Genomic DNA, 16563 nt, shown 5'->3' on the forward strand with positions numbered 1-16563 from the left:
ACATTTTTTGCATCAGCTGCAGGAAATTAGCTCTTAGGTTTGTCACCTATCCTCTTACGTTCCTCCTTGTATACATCCCATATTAAATTTGGACACTATTCTTTCACTTCCCCTTGCTTGGAACAATAGTGTGATTAATCTGTCATTTGTTTGTTTAGCGTTATTTCTTTATTTGGCTTATCAAAAGATATCCTGTTATTGGCTTTTGAAATTATTATATTTCCACAGTGAACCCATGCTAAATAAACTGCTCGCAAAGATAGAATCAGTCTCTGAGTATAACTTTTGCTGCCTCACAGACCAAAACAAAAACAAAATACCCACCAAGTGGATCTGAGGCTGTCAAGTAGGCACATCATCTCATGCACCATTCTGTAACCTATACTAATTTCGTGTTACTTTGGTAACTATAAATATTATAGATGAGCCTTGGGTTATGGAAAACAGGTATTACTTATATTTTTCTCTGCATTTTTCTGTACTTTTAACGTCTCTCAAAAAAGAAAAAACATGTAATACAAGTTTATCATTCAAAATCTGGAATATACAAAATAGTAAAACTATCATCCATAATTTAACAACTTGGCAATAATTATTCTGAAAATGTCAGTACCTATTTCTTAGTAAAGAGAAAATTGACCAATCTTCTACAGGTTTTATAAAACTTAAAAAGATGGCATCTAAAACTACAGAAAACAACTGAAATCGGAATCTCCAAAATAAGTCGGGGCCTTAAAAGGTACTTAACAAATAAGGTACTTAACAAAAAGGCAGAAGAGTAAAATTTTAAGGTAATCAGATCATTATAATACAAATAGTAATAATTTATGTAACACATTTAATCCATAAGTACATGTTTCAGAACTTTGCCATTCTAATTAATAGAACCATTCATTTCAAAATATGTTCACTCTCATAAAACAATTTTACTTTTCCTTTGGATCTGTAGGTAGCAGAATGCTTTTTGCAAACTTATTTCTTCACCCAATTTATGAGTAATAAAGTTATCTCTATGGAAATTTTTACCAGTTTATTTCCTCTGACCCAAGTGCATCTCTTGGATGACTAAAATTATACTCCAGGTTCTTTCTAGATGGACGCAATGGCGTGGATATTTTAGTGGGAAGAAAGCTGGTTTCAAATCATAGTTTGGTCACCTAGCTTGTAGAAGAGGCATATGGACAGAAATGGGGCTCTGTAATAAATATAACTGAAAGTAACCTCACAGGATGATCTGATCATAAATCCCTAACTGGGTATATCACAGTGAGTAGTCATGCCTCTTGCCTCTAACTCTCCTAGTGAAAAGGATACCTTTGCCTTAAGCAAGCCCTGCCCAATGTTTGAGTGCATCTAGGTTAACACGCCTTTGAAATGCCTCTTTTTCAGACCCCTGGGAGATATAACCACCCTCAATGGAGCACATAATCTTGTTAACTACCCTGTACCTTGCTTTCTCCCACCTTCAATAATCTTCCTTACATTCCCTCCTTAATTCCAAATGTAAAAAAAAAAAAACAAAGTGTAAAACCTTCATTCTCTGGAACATTTGATATCTTGTTTCCTGACATGTGATCAATTTGGCTCAAATAAAAATTCTCTACAGGTCTGGACATTTCATATGTCAACAGGCAACTAGAAGTTATGGTCCTGAAGCAGGAATTCCACAAACGCAGAGGACCCCCTTCAGCCCTGCTCAGCGATTGCTTACAGTAACATGGTCCTAATACAGGATATAGTTTCTGGTTTTGGAGCTTTAAAACACTACTCCATTTTCTCTCTCCCAAAACTCATCCCTAGAGGCCAGACTCAGCTGAATCAGAATGCCTCTGCTTGGCAGTAAAAATTCACTCAGTACTCCATCGTGGGTCCCTGTTATTTTTCTCCTTAATGAGGTGCTAGTATGCATGCTGCTATAGAAAATTGTTTTGGTAAGTGAGAGAGGCAAGGAAATAGAAGGACTGTATAGCTTTAAATATTTCAGTGAGCTAGCAACTGAGTCTTGCAGCTTGAGTGATGGATTGGTTAGAATGCTTGAAGAAAGGGGTAAGGGTTGGGGATCAGTGCTGAGGGAAATGGGAGAAGCTGGCCTGAGAAAAGACACAGATACCAGAGATTGGATACTTGTAAATTTGTAATATGGCCAATCGGCAAGGTCTGGGATTTTTTACAGGAGAGTCCCCAAATGTAGAGAGATGATGCTCTGAAAACAAAATTACTACAAAAGCATGGTTGAGAACTTGGGTGACTTGGAGGAGTTTTAGAGCACCCAAAATTCAATTAAGATTTGGCTTTATTAGATAATTCGATCAAGAGAATTCCTTAATTCATTAGCATTTCTAAAAGAAAAAATACAGTAAAGAGATGTCTCTTTAGTCCAGGAATTCCCCTTTAGGAGGAAAGGTAGAAGAGAGGAGTAAGCAGGAACTGAGAAGGCCTGAGGGAGAAGTGAGACGTATGACCTTCAAAAACCTGCCCTGTTCAACAATACTGATGTTCCTGAGGGGAATTGAGAATTTGTGAGGGTGTTTTTGATTGTTACAAAGATAGCATTTAGTAAACTTAAATTTAGTCAACTTTTAAAAGATAAACACTAAGTATTTCTTGTTTGGCCTGAATTTGCTAGGAATGTTAAGTACTGAATAAACTGAAGGAAAATTGTATGTTCTTTTATGGAAAGCTTTACCAAGAGATATTCAGAACTTTAGAAAATATTACCACTAGTAACATGTCAGCTGATGTTATTTAAATTAATATAACACATTTTTTAGTCTGTAGTTGTAGCTTTTATAATCAATGATTTCACATATGGAAACTCCTAAAGATAAACTGAGGCATATTAAAAATTTTAAGAGTTTATTTGAACAAAAACTAATTAGAATCAGCAGCATCCAATCTAGCAAACAGAAAGGAGCTCTGAGGATCTGTAAAAAATGACTTTTGTAGGCAGAAGGGAGCAGGAAGGAGGAAGTTATACTTAAAAAAAAAAAGGTTAATTATTGCAGTTACTTTCCTTTAGGGTATGGCAGAAGTCTTTCAGGCAGATTACCTAACTAGTGTTGTTGATCAGGCAAGATTCTTGATTAACTGGTTTAATTTCCATTTCTGGAAGAGTCAAAACTATAGTAAAATTAGGTCTCAGCTTCATGATACGGGGCTTAGCATAAGCGACTCCATTTTGGGCTTGCCTTGTTTTTTAACAGTACAGACATATGACTATTCCATTATGCATTCCAGTGAAACTGTGACTAAGCATTTATACATTGAATTGTGTTTTATTATAAATTACTTTCAGTTTATTATAGTGAAGGGGCATCACAAAAGATTAATTATTATTAAAGGGAGGAGAGTATAGATTTGTAGAGCTAGAACCTAGTGGCCTTAGTGTGAGAGCTTTTCATTTTGGGATCAATAGACTCCTTTCAGAACATGACGAAAACCAAGACACTTTCTATGTACAGCTAAGCATAAATATTTGCAGAAGCACCCTGTGCTCTAGTATATGCAAATGAGGATATTTGGAAGATGAGGTAATGGAGGAAGGTGTATGACTATTTAATAAACTAGACTTGGAAGGTGTATGACTATTTAATAAACTAGACTTGGTAGGGTGCAAACAGAAAACAACCTTATTACTTCCCAATCTTGTGCATTTAAACCCTCTCTCTAGAATGTTTATTGGTTTTTGTTTTTTTTTCCTGAAGACAAAATCTCGAGCTTGATAAAAAAGCCAGTCCAGTCCAATACCTACTATCTCAAGCTCTCACCAATTCTCCCCTACATCAAGCTCAACTCTTTTCAGGTTTTAAACCTGAAATTATTATATTAGAGGGGAGGGGAGTGGTTAGTTTCTTCTCTATTTTCTACTCCCCTACCCCAATTGCAAGGTTGCATTGCCTCCTCATGTTTTATTCAGAGGGGGATGGGGAGAGTAAACAAGAATAAGGAGCAGAAAGGTCTTACACAGTTGTGATTTGGTATCGGTGCCCTCTACATTCGATTCCAAATGCTGATTCTCTCCTACTTTTCTAGATACTTCACAAACCCTTCCCACTTTACAAATGTCTAACCTTAAAAACCATATTTGTAGGCTCTTATTGGCTCCTATAGCTCGCCAAGTGCAATCCTCCCTCGACCCCTGGTTTTGACAAAGATTCTCCCTTTGACCAAACTCTAGCCAGGTACCTGAGCCCTTTCTTGATGAGGCTTCAACCCTGGACAATAAATACTTGAAAACAGATACTGACATAGTTTCCAACAGCTCAAGGCTGCATCCTCAGGATGACCCTAGCCTTAAAGTGCCTGCCTGAGAAAATTCAATGCCGCCCAAAGAACTGACTGTTTGTTCCAGCCAGTATCTGAAGATAGGCCCCTGTCTACCAGTCTCTGTGGGAGGGTAGAAGTCTAACTTTGATAAGGGCCAGTTAACAAATGCAGATAGGTTTCCCAAGGACCAAATCTCACTTCCAGCTTTCTGTAATTTTTCACTTCCCTGACTCCACTGAGCCCCTACTCTCCCTTCTCCCTCTCTCTCCCTTTGAAATGCCCAGGCACCTCTGCATAAATCAAAGTTCAGTTCAGTTCACACTGGACTCTTTTCCCTATTTCAACAGTATATTACTGATTATATTCTGTCCTTTCCACTTTACTTAGTGTCCAGCTTTGTTTATTTTTGATAGTTTCCACCAGTTTCCAGTGACCCATTTCTCTGTTGGAGTTGCCACACCCTTCCAGGTATTCTTCTTAGGTCAAGTCCAGCTCCCTTCATTAAGGCCACATCTGGATCATGGATAACTCATGCATCCTCTACCCCATCGAACTTTGGGTGCAGGCCTTCCCAACACAGTCTGCTTACTTAGCTCTGTTGTCAGAAAAGCAGGTTGTCTCAGCCTTGAGACTTTTGGGCCTGAGTCAGATATCCTATGTCTTCCAAGCTTTCCTCTTCATTGTTTTAAGGATGGCCTAAGCACACTTCCCCCTGCCCGTTGTCCAGGGCATTTGGGTAGTGGGGAGAACATCACCACAATATAGTGGATGTTTGATATTCATTTATCTTTCCTTCTTAAAATCAAATGTTTACTTTTAAAAATACAGATGGAGTCATAGGTGTCTTACTCCTCATTGCATTCCTGGCATTTAGCCTGGTACCTTTGTCAGAGTAGGCTTAATATATGACTATATTTTTAAATAAATGAATAATTATGTCATTGGTAAATAAATTTTCTACGTGTAAGTTAAAGCAAAGAACAACAAAGAAAATCCTAAGTAAGACTATTTTCCTGTTTTAGTTTTCTCTCTTATTTAGTTTTATTTTCTCATTCCAATTTTACCATTCTCTCGCTCTGAGTCACCAACTTTTTTCCCCCAAAGTGATTACCTTCCTTCACCTATATCATTTTACACTTCTAGAAGTTTGGCTGAATTCGTCCTCTGCAGTAGAAAAGAATGCTAACTGTAAGGAGACTTCCCAGAGACTTTCTCAGATTCCCTTTTTATTCTGCTGAAGTGAGAAGAGTTTCTGCCCTGAATGATAGAGAACTGGATAGAATAAACTGCTTCCTTTTTGATTTATTTTCCATGAAAGGGATTCTGCTTTAAAGGGAAACTTATTTGTAGATAGAATAAGTGAATTTGATTCTTCTTTGGGCTAGCCATAGTGTTGCCACAAAAAGAGAGAAAAACACCAGAATTGTTACACTTACCCTATTGGTTGTTTAAGATGGCCAGTTCCTTTACCAGAAACTGAAGGTCTTTCACAATTTATTTTGGACATTATGGCTGAAAGAAAACATTGCACAGTATCAGTCACTTTACAGGACAAAGACCTTGAATTCATAGGTATTCCTTATACTGAAAGTGATTGAAACCCCAAACTAGTAAAGCAATACAGGAAATGTATTTGCCTGCATTACTGTGAAGTCCAGAGATGGTCACTGCTTCAGGAAGGACTAGATCCAAGGACTAAAATAATTATGTTCGTCTCTGAAAGCTACGTGGTAGGCAAGATGGAAATTTCAGAATTTTTCCACTGGAAATTTCAGATTTAAAAGCTTTTTTTTTTAGTAACCCCAGTAGAAAGAGAATGGCTTCCTGATAGCATTTGTAAAAAAGTCTCAGAGAATATTCTGTTGGGTCTAGCTTGAGTCAGGTACCCCAATCAACACTGTGGCCATGGTAATACTATTCCAATTAGGCAAGTATAGGACACATGACCACATCTAGAAATTAGTGAGCAAGGGGCGAATGGATAATAGGTTAGGGTCGGTCCCACTCATACTACACAGAATGGATTCCCTCAAGAAACCAGCATTCTGTTATCAGAAAAAGAGGGAAGTGCTGGTCAGGTCTCTCCTCCACCCAACTAAAAAAAAAAAGTCTCCACTTTAATCTCCTTTGAAGTTTGAACATTTAAAAGATGGTAATTTCTCAAACTAATCTGTTACCCATTCCAATATTTAGTAAATTCCTTTTTATCAGAAATCATCTTTTTTCTAATCAATATCACTCATGCTCTGATTTACAAGCACATTTACTCTTGTTGGAATCTTGATAGGCATATCAAACAACTGTGAAAAATTTTGCTTTTGTAATTTTATGGCTAGAAAAGAGAAAATTAGAAAAGAAAATCAAGGCAGGGAAAGACAAATAAAATAGGTTCAAAATAACTCCAAGAGTGAAGGAGCATATTTCTGACTAGAGTGAGCTCTGGAGATGAATAGAGTTAACACTGGGATATAAGGCTTATTATGGAAACTCAGCTGAGTTTTACTTCTTGGCCACTTGAGTTTGTGGTCTGAGATTTGTATCCATTATGTGTCCCAAACTAAATTAAACTTTCATCTTCCACCTAACTTTTTCTGCCTTGGTTTCCTAACTCAGGGAGTGCCACCAGAATCCACTCAAGTGACCAAATTAGAAACCAGGTATACTTACTTTTTTCTTGCCTGATTTTCACAAACATTTAAACATAACATTCTCTGTATCTACTCTTGAATCTGTTTCATGTCTCTACCTGCCCATTCACTTATTCTCTCATTAAATTCCTCATGAAATCTAGTCAGTAGAAGAGGCATATATCCACAAATAACCATATAAATGACTGTTCCTAATTATGATATTAGGGCCATAGGGAGACTACCGGAGGAATCAGGGGGTAAGGGAAGGCTGCCTAAGGACATGACATTTAGGCTGAGATTTAAAAGCTTATAGGAACTGGTTGCAGAAAGTGGGAGAGCGCATGTGTTCCAGCTAGAAGGAACAGTTTATGTGATGATCCTTCACACGATTGTGATATGTTAGAAGAATTACGGAGGAGAATCATGTTGTGTAGAAAAACAGAAAGATGGCAGGTATGGTCTCAATCACCATTATCTTTTACCTGGATTACTATAATAGCCTTTTTTCTTTTCTTGGAGTTTCATTTTCCTAATCTCTTCTCTAGAGGATCACAAGAAGTCTCTTCGGAAAGCATGAATCCAATCATGTCTCTCTCTTGCTTAAAATAAAAGCCTCTCCAAAGCCTTCAGGATAAATACCTAATCTTCCTAGCACAGGGTCAAGGCCCTTGTGATCTGGTCTCTGTGTTCTGCAGCCCTCTCTCATAATTCCAAGCAGCCTGTGTGGTGGCAGTCACTTCTTTTCTCATCTAAAAATGTTTTACTCGGGCTTATTTTCATCCTTGCACCTATGGTTGTGCAACAGCTTCTAACTAGAAGGCTCTTCCCTCCTAGAATTCTGTTCAACTCATCAGACTGTCTTTTAAAGGCTGCTTCTTGGAAAGACACTTCATAGCACTGTATGCATGCCTCTAAGGTAGCACTTGGCACAAAGTTTTGAAATTCATTCTCTTGGCCAAATATTGAATGGTTACTATTGCTAGGCACTATTCTAAGCACTGGAGGATAAATCGGTGAACAAAATAGATATAATGTCAATTTTATCCCTCAGGCTGTAAGAATCTAGAGAACACATATATCTCAATCATTTCTGTATCCTCAACAGATAGTACAGCAACAGCACCTAGCATAAAATAAATTTAAATTAAACTGAGCTAGTATTCAAGCCCAGATCTAACTCCAAAACCCATGCTCTTTCTACTACTATGCAGAATCCAAATTAATCTGAGTATATTAAAGTAAAAATAGTAACACTACTAAGAGAAATGGCAAAATGAATCACATCTAACTAGGACCTGGTTCATCATAAGTGCTCAATAAATAATATTATTTTGTCAACTCTTCCTTTTTAACTACCATCTTTAGCTCAATAATTCACCCACTGGCATATTACCATAATTTTCCACTACTTTCTTCTCCTTTCTTTCCAAACACATTCTCTAAATTCACAAACATTCATTACGATATGGTTTATAGAAGAAAAAATTAGATACGATCTAAATGTCTTTCAAGAAAGCACTGGTTGAATAAGGTAAATTCTTCCAATGGATTACACAATTCTTAAAAATAAGTGAGTGCTAAGTGTACTGACATGGAAAGGTGTCTATACGTTATTAAGTTGAACAAATTTCAGAGGAGTACGCATAAACAAATTAATTAAAATATGTGTGTGTGTGTGTGTGTGTGTGTGTGTGTGTGTGTGTGTGTGTGGTATATATATGCATAGGAAAAATTTCTAAAAGAATCCCAACAAAGAAGTTTAACTCTGGAGGTATAGGACTTTACTTCTAATTTATATATTTTTGTACTGTTTGCATTTTTTAAATATTAAAACCTGGTATTATTTTCATAATTAAAAAAGGTTGTCTATGGCCATGCCACCCTGAACAAGCCTGATCCCATCTGATCTCAGAAGCTAAGCAGGGTCGGGCCTGGTTAGTTCTTGGATGGGAGTCCACCTAGGAAGACCAGGTACCATAAGGGATTGTAAACTGACAAGGTCCTTGCAATCTGTGAAGTCAACCAAGGGTTGTCTTGCCTAAAAAAAAAAAAGAAGAAAAAGAAAAAGGTGAAAATATAATCAAAGATGCTTAAATAACATAAACTATTACCATATTAATTTTTATGAATTTTAACAAAAGCTAGTTAGTGCGAACACAGCTTCTAGACTTGGTAAAGTTGAAGTGATCTAAGATTACTTTAATTCTGATACTTAGACTTAATACTAGGTATCAAAATGAGAAATCTTCAGCTTTACTTCCATATCTGATATTCTTTGATTGGGTTTGATCATGTCATTTAGCTTCTGTATGTGTCCCTGTATGCTCACTAGGCAATTAGGCTCAATGTTATGAGAGGCATTAATGGATTTAAGTAAAAGGTTTTGGGAGAGTTGCCACTCAGTTGCACTGGAAAGTTACTGATTCAATAAAGTTACTAAAATATATGGTAGATTTCCTTTCATAAAATGGGTATTCAGAGTCAAAAGTGGAGGATGCTACCCCCCAATGAACTTGGAAACTTAAGTGGATAAATACCAGGAAATTTCACAACAGAGATATTCCGAAGCAGTGTTCCACGTGTTTATTGTGCCTAGAAATCAAGAGATAGCAAAGAAGTCCAACTCAGGACTCAGTTTCTCCTCACATTCCCAGTCTGTAACAAAGTGTGGGCAGTGGAAGCAATTATACCTCCAGGGTTCCTTGTATTCCATTTCTAGAGATGATAGAGTATATCACATATTGAAATAGCCCCACAAATCCTTTTAAAACACTACAAACCGTACTCTTCACCTTATCTATGACAATTTACATGTTTATATTCCTGCTGTAGGTATAAATTATAAATACAATGCAAAAAAAGGCTGTGTTTTAGAAGTCACTTATTGGAAAAAACATTTAAAAAATTCTGTTGGCAACTGTGCTAATGGTGTCCTCCAGACCTAGTACAGAAGTGGGAGCACAAGAGGTGGAAGTGCCAATTAGGGAAACTGGGCCGCCCATAACTGGAGTGTGGAGAAATATTTGCCAATCAGTTTTGATTAAGAAGTAAGTGGTCAATTCTCCGGTAATTAGTTCTATGTACAATTTAAAAACTCATCAAAAGAGAGAAAATGCTTGGTAAATTTAAATTTATAATCATGGATTAAATTGAGAAGAACTTAATAGGATCAGGAAACTTTTCTAGTGGAGGGCATGTTAGAAAAGTAGCTCAAAATAGTAACCATCCTTATTGTGTTAAAATAAAGAGATCATAAGGACTAGTATAAAATGTCTTATTTATTTATTTTTTTTAGGCAAGGCAACCCTTGGTTGACTTCACAGATTGCAAGGACCTTGTCAGCTTACAAACCTTTATTTTTTATTTTTTACGCCTACAGCACCTGGTATTCCTAGGTGGTCTCCCATCCATGTACTAACCAGGCCCGACTCTGCTTAGCTTCCGAGATCAGACGAGATCAGGCTTGTTCAGGGTGGCATGGCTGTAGACTAAAATGTTTTATATTAAGAAATGAAATGCTAATTCTTAAAATAGAACATAGACAAAATTATGTTTAAAATATGGGGAATTTTAGAACATATGAAGTAAAATTAGATATAAAGTTATACATGCACTACGACAGATATAACATGTAAAGAATATGTGAATTAATATTTAAGAACCATCATTTCTGGGTGGTGGAGTATAGGTAATTTTCATTTATTTATACTCTTCTGTATCTGTTAAGCTTTCTCCAACAATATACTACTTTTATACTTAAAAGTTGAAATTAGTGAATACCAAATTGATCAAATTTATCATCGGATGTCATCATGATTAATGACAGATTTTTCAAAGTTAAAATTATATTCTACCAGTTCTCATTTGTTACACTTTAATTAAAAAGAAAACTTTTTATTTTTTGTAGAGCAGGGTTCTGCTTGAAATATTTATCTTCAAAATGTTTTTATTTTCATTATTCTGTCCTTCATTCATCCAGGTAGTATTTATAGAATACCTACTCTATGTCCATCATTGTGCCAAGTGCTGGGGACACAACAGTGAACAAAATGGGTATGGGCTCTCCCCTTTTGAAATCTATTGAGGAGAGGGACTCATTAAACAGATCAGCACAAAACTGTGAAACCTGCTAGAAAGACTTTGGAACGTGCACATATTTTTTTATTATATCAAGGAGAGAGGCTGTGTGAGTTTCTGATTTTCTCTAAGTGAGACATTTGACCCTCAACTCAGATTGTCTATGAACCATGAGTACAATAGCAGGACCATAATTAGCAGGGAACAGAGAATAAGAGAGAACATCCGCACCTTGGTAGTGACCTCAGAGGCCGGTCAGGCTGTGATGGTCAAACAGGCTGAGTAGGTTCTAGATGCTTCAGTCATCCATCCATCCAGTCAGTCATACTTGTTGAGGCCCTTCTATGGGCTGAGCATTGGTTTAGGGGCAGGGGATGAATAGAACAGTGTCCCTGACCAGGGTCTCACCATTTAGAAAAGTGGACAGAAAGGAGAACAAATAGTAGTAAAAGTGAGTATATACCCATTTGAGAGCCCATAGAAGGAAGTTCCGAGTTTTAACTGATTGTTGTTTACTTGAGTATTATTTGAACAGGGTCTCTAGGGATAAGAATACAAATTTGAAAAGTAGAGAGAGGGGAGGACAAAGGCAATCTATAGTTAAAGTGAATATTTGCACAGAATGCTTAAGACCAAGGGAAATTCTGAGAGCTGCATGCACTGCATGGCTAAAACAAAGACTAAAGTTGGGAAAGTCACGTATCTAACAAATATTAGAGAATTTACACCATGGCTGAAACTGTACTAATTGCTATGAATAAATATGAAGAAGACATAGTTACTGTTCTCAAGGATCTTTGAGTCCAGTGGTAGAAACAGGTAAAAAAATTGACAAATTACAAGCCAGTGTTATTATAGGTATAGAAGGAATGATAAAGAAGGTACCGAACACCTGTCTAGGATCAAGGTAGAGATAGAAATGGGTAGATAACTAATCATAGAGCTAAGCACAGCGTTTTACAATGAGAACACAGAAAAGGGACACCAGATACAATTTTGAAAAATTCAAGGTTTCTTACACAAATATTTTATTCTGCTCTTCAACTGTTACAGATTTTAGGACAATCAAGTTTTAAACATTAAATTATTAGAAAATAGTATATTTAAATAGTACAGCAGTGTTTAAAACAAAATAATCCCGATTTGATGACTATTAAAGAGTTATTTTTTAGGCATGGTCTATTTCTATGTAAATGTACGTACTTAAAAAACATAATAGATGATGCTATATATGTATGCTGTTTTACCAAAAATTTTAACTCTTTACAAAACATACTGGACATCTTTCTATGTCAGTAAGTATTTGTTTATTCTTTTTTAATAGCTGCATAGTATTGTTATGGATGTTTTTTATTTTTTTAAAGCACACATTTAGGTAGGCATTTAGGTTTTCTGGTTTTCAGTATTACAAATAAGTTGGAAATGAATACCTTTGTTCATACATCATTATATACTTGGGCTAATATTTTGGAGCAAGTTATTTAAATAACTATAGTTAATATCTATAAGAACATTGAGAGAATTATCAAACTATTTAAGTAAAATTTCTTACATAAAGCTGGGCTAAAAAACAGTCCTTTCAAAATACCATAATGTTATGTTTATTAATATGTTTATTAATTAAAAGAATCTATAATGTGATAAATCCTTTGTTTAGATTTCACTAAATGAATAAAATAAATTAATGGAAAACATGTTACTGGTTGGATTAAAAGAAAACTTGTTAGAAAAGTAACAGAGGCCCTTAACAGATATAAAGGATAAATATCCTCTATCATTCTGCCACCTAGAAATAAGCAGTTAACATTCTGTATCTATTCAGACTTTGTTTTGATATATATTTTTAAAATACATCATCATTTTTTAATGGTTTCATGTTCCATCTATGGTTGTACCATAATTTATTAACTCAATGTCTTTATTTATTGGCATTTGGATTGTTTCCAATTTTTTTTTGTAGTTATAAGCAATTTATCAATGAATAGCTTTATAAATTGTTGGACACCTTTCCTATTATTTTATTAAAATAAATTCTAAGATGTAGAAGAGCTGGGCAAGGGTTTATTTTAAAGTCTTTTCCTTTTAATGAAAGCCAAACTGCATTCCAGAAAAGCTATACAGATTTTGATTCTTGATATGATTAACTCATATGCCTATTCTTTATACCTTCATCTAGGTTTTATTCTTTTTAAGTCTTTGCCAATCGGCTATGTGAAGTGGTATCTCATTGTGAGGTTTTTTTTTTTCTGATTTCTAGTGATGTAGAACATTTTTCATATAATTCATTACATATACATGACTAGTTCGTTTATGTCATCTTACTTTCTAATAGTTATCTTTTCCTTAATGATTTATAAGAGTTCTTGATGTATTTACTGTATAAGTCAAACATTAAATATTAATAGCAACTGAATATATATATACATATATATAAACTGTCATACATGTTACAGTTCTTTCTCCATTTCACTATGTTTTTCAGCCTTGTCTTTTGCCATATGAAAAGCACAATTACTGTGTGTGTTCAAATTATCAATATTTTCCTGTTTCTTGAACTGACATCTCTATTTAGAAATAGAAGAAGTAGGTCCTGCCTCAAAATTTTGTTACTTCTACGGAAGCAGTGTGGTGTGGGAGAAAGAATGTGGATTAAGATCCAAACGCACTTGAATCTGTCCGGAACAGCCAAGTTGTGGCACCCAACTTCAATGTTGTGTAACCTTGAGCACATTACTTAACCTGAACCAGTTTCCTCATCTGCAAAATGAGGAAAACTAAAACCCATTTCAGGAGTCGATTTAGGATTAAAGAAGTACCAGTTAAGGACAAGGCATCCAGCAAGTGTTAATTTCTCCTTCCTCTGCACTCAGCAAGACATTATTAATTGCCAAAGTGTCCACCTCGCCGGAAGACTAAAACAAATAAACAAACGAAAAACAAACAACACTGGGAGTTGGGTAATTTTTGGTGAGTTTACATTCAACCATTCTTTCAGGGAGATTTTAGTCCATTAAACTACAAAGCCCATAATTCATATAAAAGGATTATAAAGTTTCTGTGTATGAAACTTGTGGCTTGGGGGAGGGCCAAGAACCAAGTACTTTGGATTTTCCCTAGTTAAGACACTCTGCCCGCTCACATTCCCCCTGAGCATAGTTACTTTTCTTCCTCTTAGAAGACACCTGTCAAAGGGATCCTTCGGTTACAAGAAGAAATTTAGCGACTACTACAAAATTCTTTAAGAAAAATTCGTGGGACGGAGACGCTGTTGAAATAACTGTCATCTACTATAGATATAGTACAAATAAAAAAAAATTAGCACGATTATATCCAGTAGCCATATTCATTCTTCGAGAATCTGGGCTTAGTTCCCAAAGAGTGAGTCTACTCTTCCTAGCTAAGGCCTCTCGTATGTATTATTTATGTCCGACACAGTCTCGTATTTACATACGACGGTGGATCCATCGCTTCAGGGCGTCCAATTAGCCCGGCGCCAGCACGCCAGCGCTCCGCCTGCGCAGGGCTGTGTTCAGGCGAGCATGTGATCTCTCATCTGCCTTGGCCCGCGCGCGGTACCTGGAGAGTGGCGGGCGCCGCGGCGTTTTCCCCGGCTCGAAGCGCCCGCCACTCAAGCCCGCGCGGCTGCCTCCAGGAGCAGCATTCCCCTGACAACCTCCAAGCAGCCCCACCATCTCGGGCTTCGGGGTGGCCCCGGGCGAGGGGAAGGGCGGGAGGAGGAGCTCCAGTAGGAGCGGCGGGGAATTCCCCCTTCCACCGAACGTTCCCGATTGTTCACCTACCTCACGTCAGCAGCAGGGGGTAATCCCCGACTCCAGCTGCTCCTGACGTCACCGCGCGGAGCCACCGCCCCCCGCGCGCCCCTGCCTCCGGGGCCTCATGGAAGCCCCGCCCCCACGCATAACCCCGCCCTCATTCCCTCTCTCCAGCCGCCCGACGTAGAGGGAGGAGCTTCTTTAGCCGGGGCGTGAACGGTTGCTTAGGCCAGAAGGTTCTCTGGTGGCTGCGCTCCTCCTGCTGCCCCGCCCAGTAGGTTCGTTCGCACCGCTTCTTCCACACCCTTTCTCCCTCCTCCTCCTGGCCCCGCCTTTCCCCTCCCTTCTCCTCAACCTCTCTAGTTCCTTCCCCGCCTCGCCACCTTCCACCATCTCGCGAGACTTGGGCCAGAACATTGCGGATCGGGTCGGCGCCATTTTGGGACTGAGACTGGTTGTGGGGGAGGGAAAAGCGGCAAAAGGGGATTATTCAAAGTACCGAAAACCTCCTCCCGGGATCCAGCGCAGCGGCACCCCCCAGGCCAGGGGCACCTCTGGTGTGGCAGAAGGTAACATCGTCCTCTGTGCTCCGCGCTGGAATCTGGGGGGAAGGGGGGGTGCCCGTGTCGGCGTTGGGGTTTGAGGGGTCGGGAGCTTTAAGTGCTGGCGGCGCGAGGTGAGGCTGCCCGTGACCGGAGGGGGGAGGGGTGCGGAGAGCAAAGAGAGAGAGGGAAGGACGGCACGGGGAGGCCCTTCTAGATGTTGACTCGGCCCTGGCAGAGCGGAGGTGGCGGTTGTGGGGAGGGGGTGGGTGGTTTAGCCTTGGCGGTCGGGGTTGTGGGGGGGAGGTTTGGCGGAGGCTGAGAACTGGTCCGACGCCCTCCGTGTGTTCGGTCTTCCTTTCCCCGGCCTCTCACACACGCCCGCCTCCTTTGGCACCACTGTCCCTCTCAGAGGGCTGAGCGAGTCGAGGCCGAGTTGTGGCCTTTGGTTGTTTCCTCAGAGCGCCCGCTCTCCCCGCCTCTCCCAGGTCCGAGGCTCTAGCTGTGTACTGAGTCGAGTGCTACCTTGTCCCTCCGAGTCCTGTGGGGTCTGAGGGGACCTGTTCTGTTTTTGGAGAGAACCACTCTTAACGTGGTTTGCGAAAAGGCTCGATACCTTCCACCCCCTCAAGTGTTGGGAGAAACCTGTTTCCTTAATTCAAAGAAATGGGAACCGACACCTTTATCCCACTACTGCACTCGGAAGCTGGGGAAGTCTTACCCTCAGGCGAATTTAAGGAATGTTCTCGCCCACTTCTCATCTACCTGCTCTCTGCCCTTAGTGGGGGAAAATGTTTTCTTTAGATGTTCAAATTTGGAGGGAGCGTCTTTCTCTTTATATCTCTCATTCTCTTAAGTTTCATTTACTAATGTTCGGTGGCACCACACCTATTTGTTTTTCTTGGTACATTGAATAGAAAATAGAGACCTTTTATAAGATCTTGTGCCAGTTTCATAGTTTAACATTTACTGAAGAAGTGTAAGAAGGTTTGCTTATATAATTCTATATTATATCCGCACCCCATCCCAGTTGAAATCAATACTTGTCTTCCATAGCGTCTCCCACGTCCTCTCCGCCCCTCCGCCCATTCTGAACTCTTATACAGTAGACTTTTTTGGGTGCTTGCTTGGGCATAGCTTTTTTTTCAGACCCAAGTAGTAGTGTTTAGAAGTGAATTTCTCTGCAGAGGTTGACTAAGATGGGAATTAATTTTTAGCTCAAAATTAACTCTGTGTAATTTAAGTTTTTTTTTTTTTTTATAACTTTTACAGGTG

At 38.5% G+C, this 16563-nt stretch overlaps 1 protein-coding gene, 1 long non-coding RNA gene and 2 pseudogenes across 5 annotated transcripts in view; 2 read left to right on the forward strand and 2 right to left on the reverse strand.

Annotated features, from left to right (window-relative positions):
* LOC120608199 (uncharacterized) overlaps positions 1–14915 on the reverse strand; it is a 103003-nt gene extending 88088 nt beyond the window's left edge. For both annotated transcript variants that reach the window (XR_005654328.1, XR_005654327.1), the window contains exons 1-2: positions 14774–14915; positions 5703–5778 (exon numbers count right to left, since the gene is read on the reverse strand). This is a non-coding gene — a long non-coding RNA (uncharacterized LOC120608199). The remainder of the gene's footprint in view (positions 1–5702; positions 5779–14773) is intronic.
* On the forward strand, positions 8761–8879 carry LOC120608306 (uncharacterized; annotated as a pseudogene).
* On the reverse strand, positions 10267–10385 carry LOC120608444 (uncharacterized; annotated as a pseudogene).
* A 135-nt stretch (positions 14916–15050) lies between the features above and the next one.
* The window catches only part of GPBP1 (GC-rich promoter binding protein 1), a 70789-nt gene continuing 69276 nt past the window's right edge, over positions 15051–16563 (forward strand). For all 3 annotated transcript variants that reach the window (XM_039869976.1, XM_039869978.1, XM_039869979.1), the window contains exon 1: positions 15051–15315. The gene's annotated coding sequence lies outside the window, so the exon portion shown is untranslated. The remainder of the gene's footprint in view (positions 15316–16563) is intronic.

The sequence above is a fragment of the Pteropus medius genome, unplaced genomic scaffold (assembly GCF_902729225.1).
Source record: "Pteropus medius unplaced genomic scaffold, Ma_sr-lr_union100, whole genome shotgun sequence".
NCBI classification, from domain to species: domain Eukaryota; kingdom Metazoa; phylum Chordata; class Mammalia; order Chiroptera; family Pteropodidae; genus Pteropus; species Pteropus medius.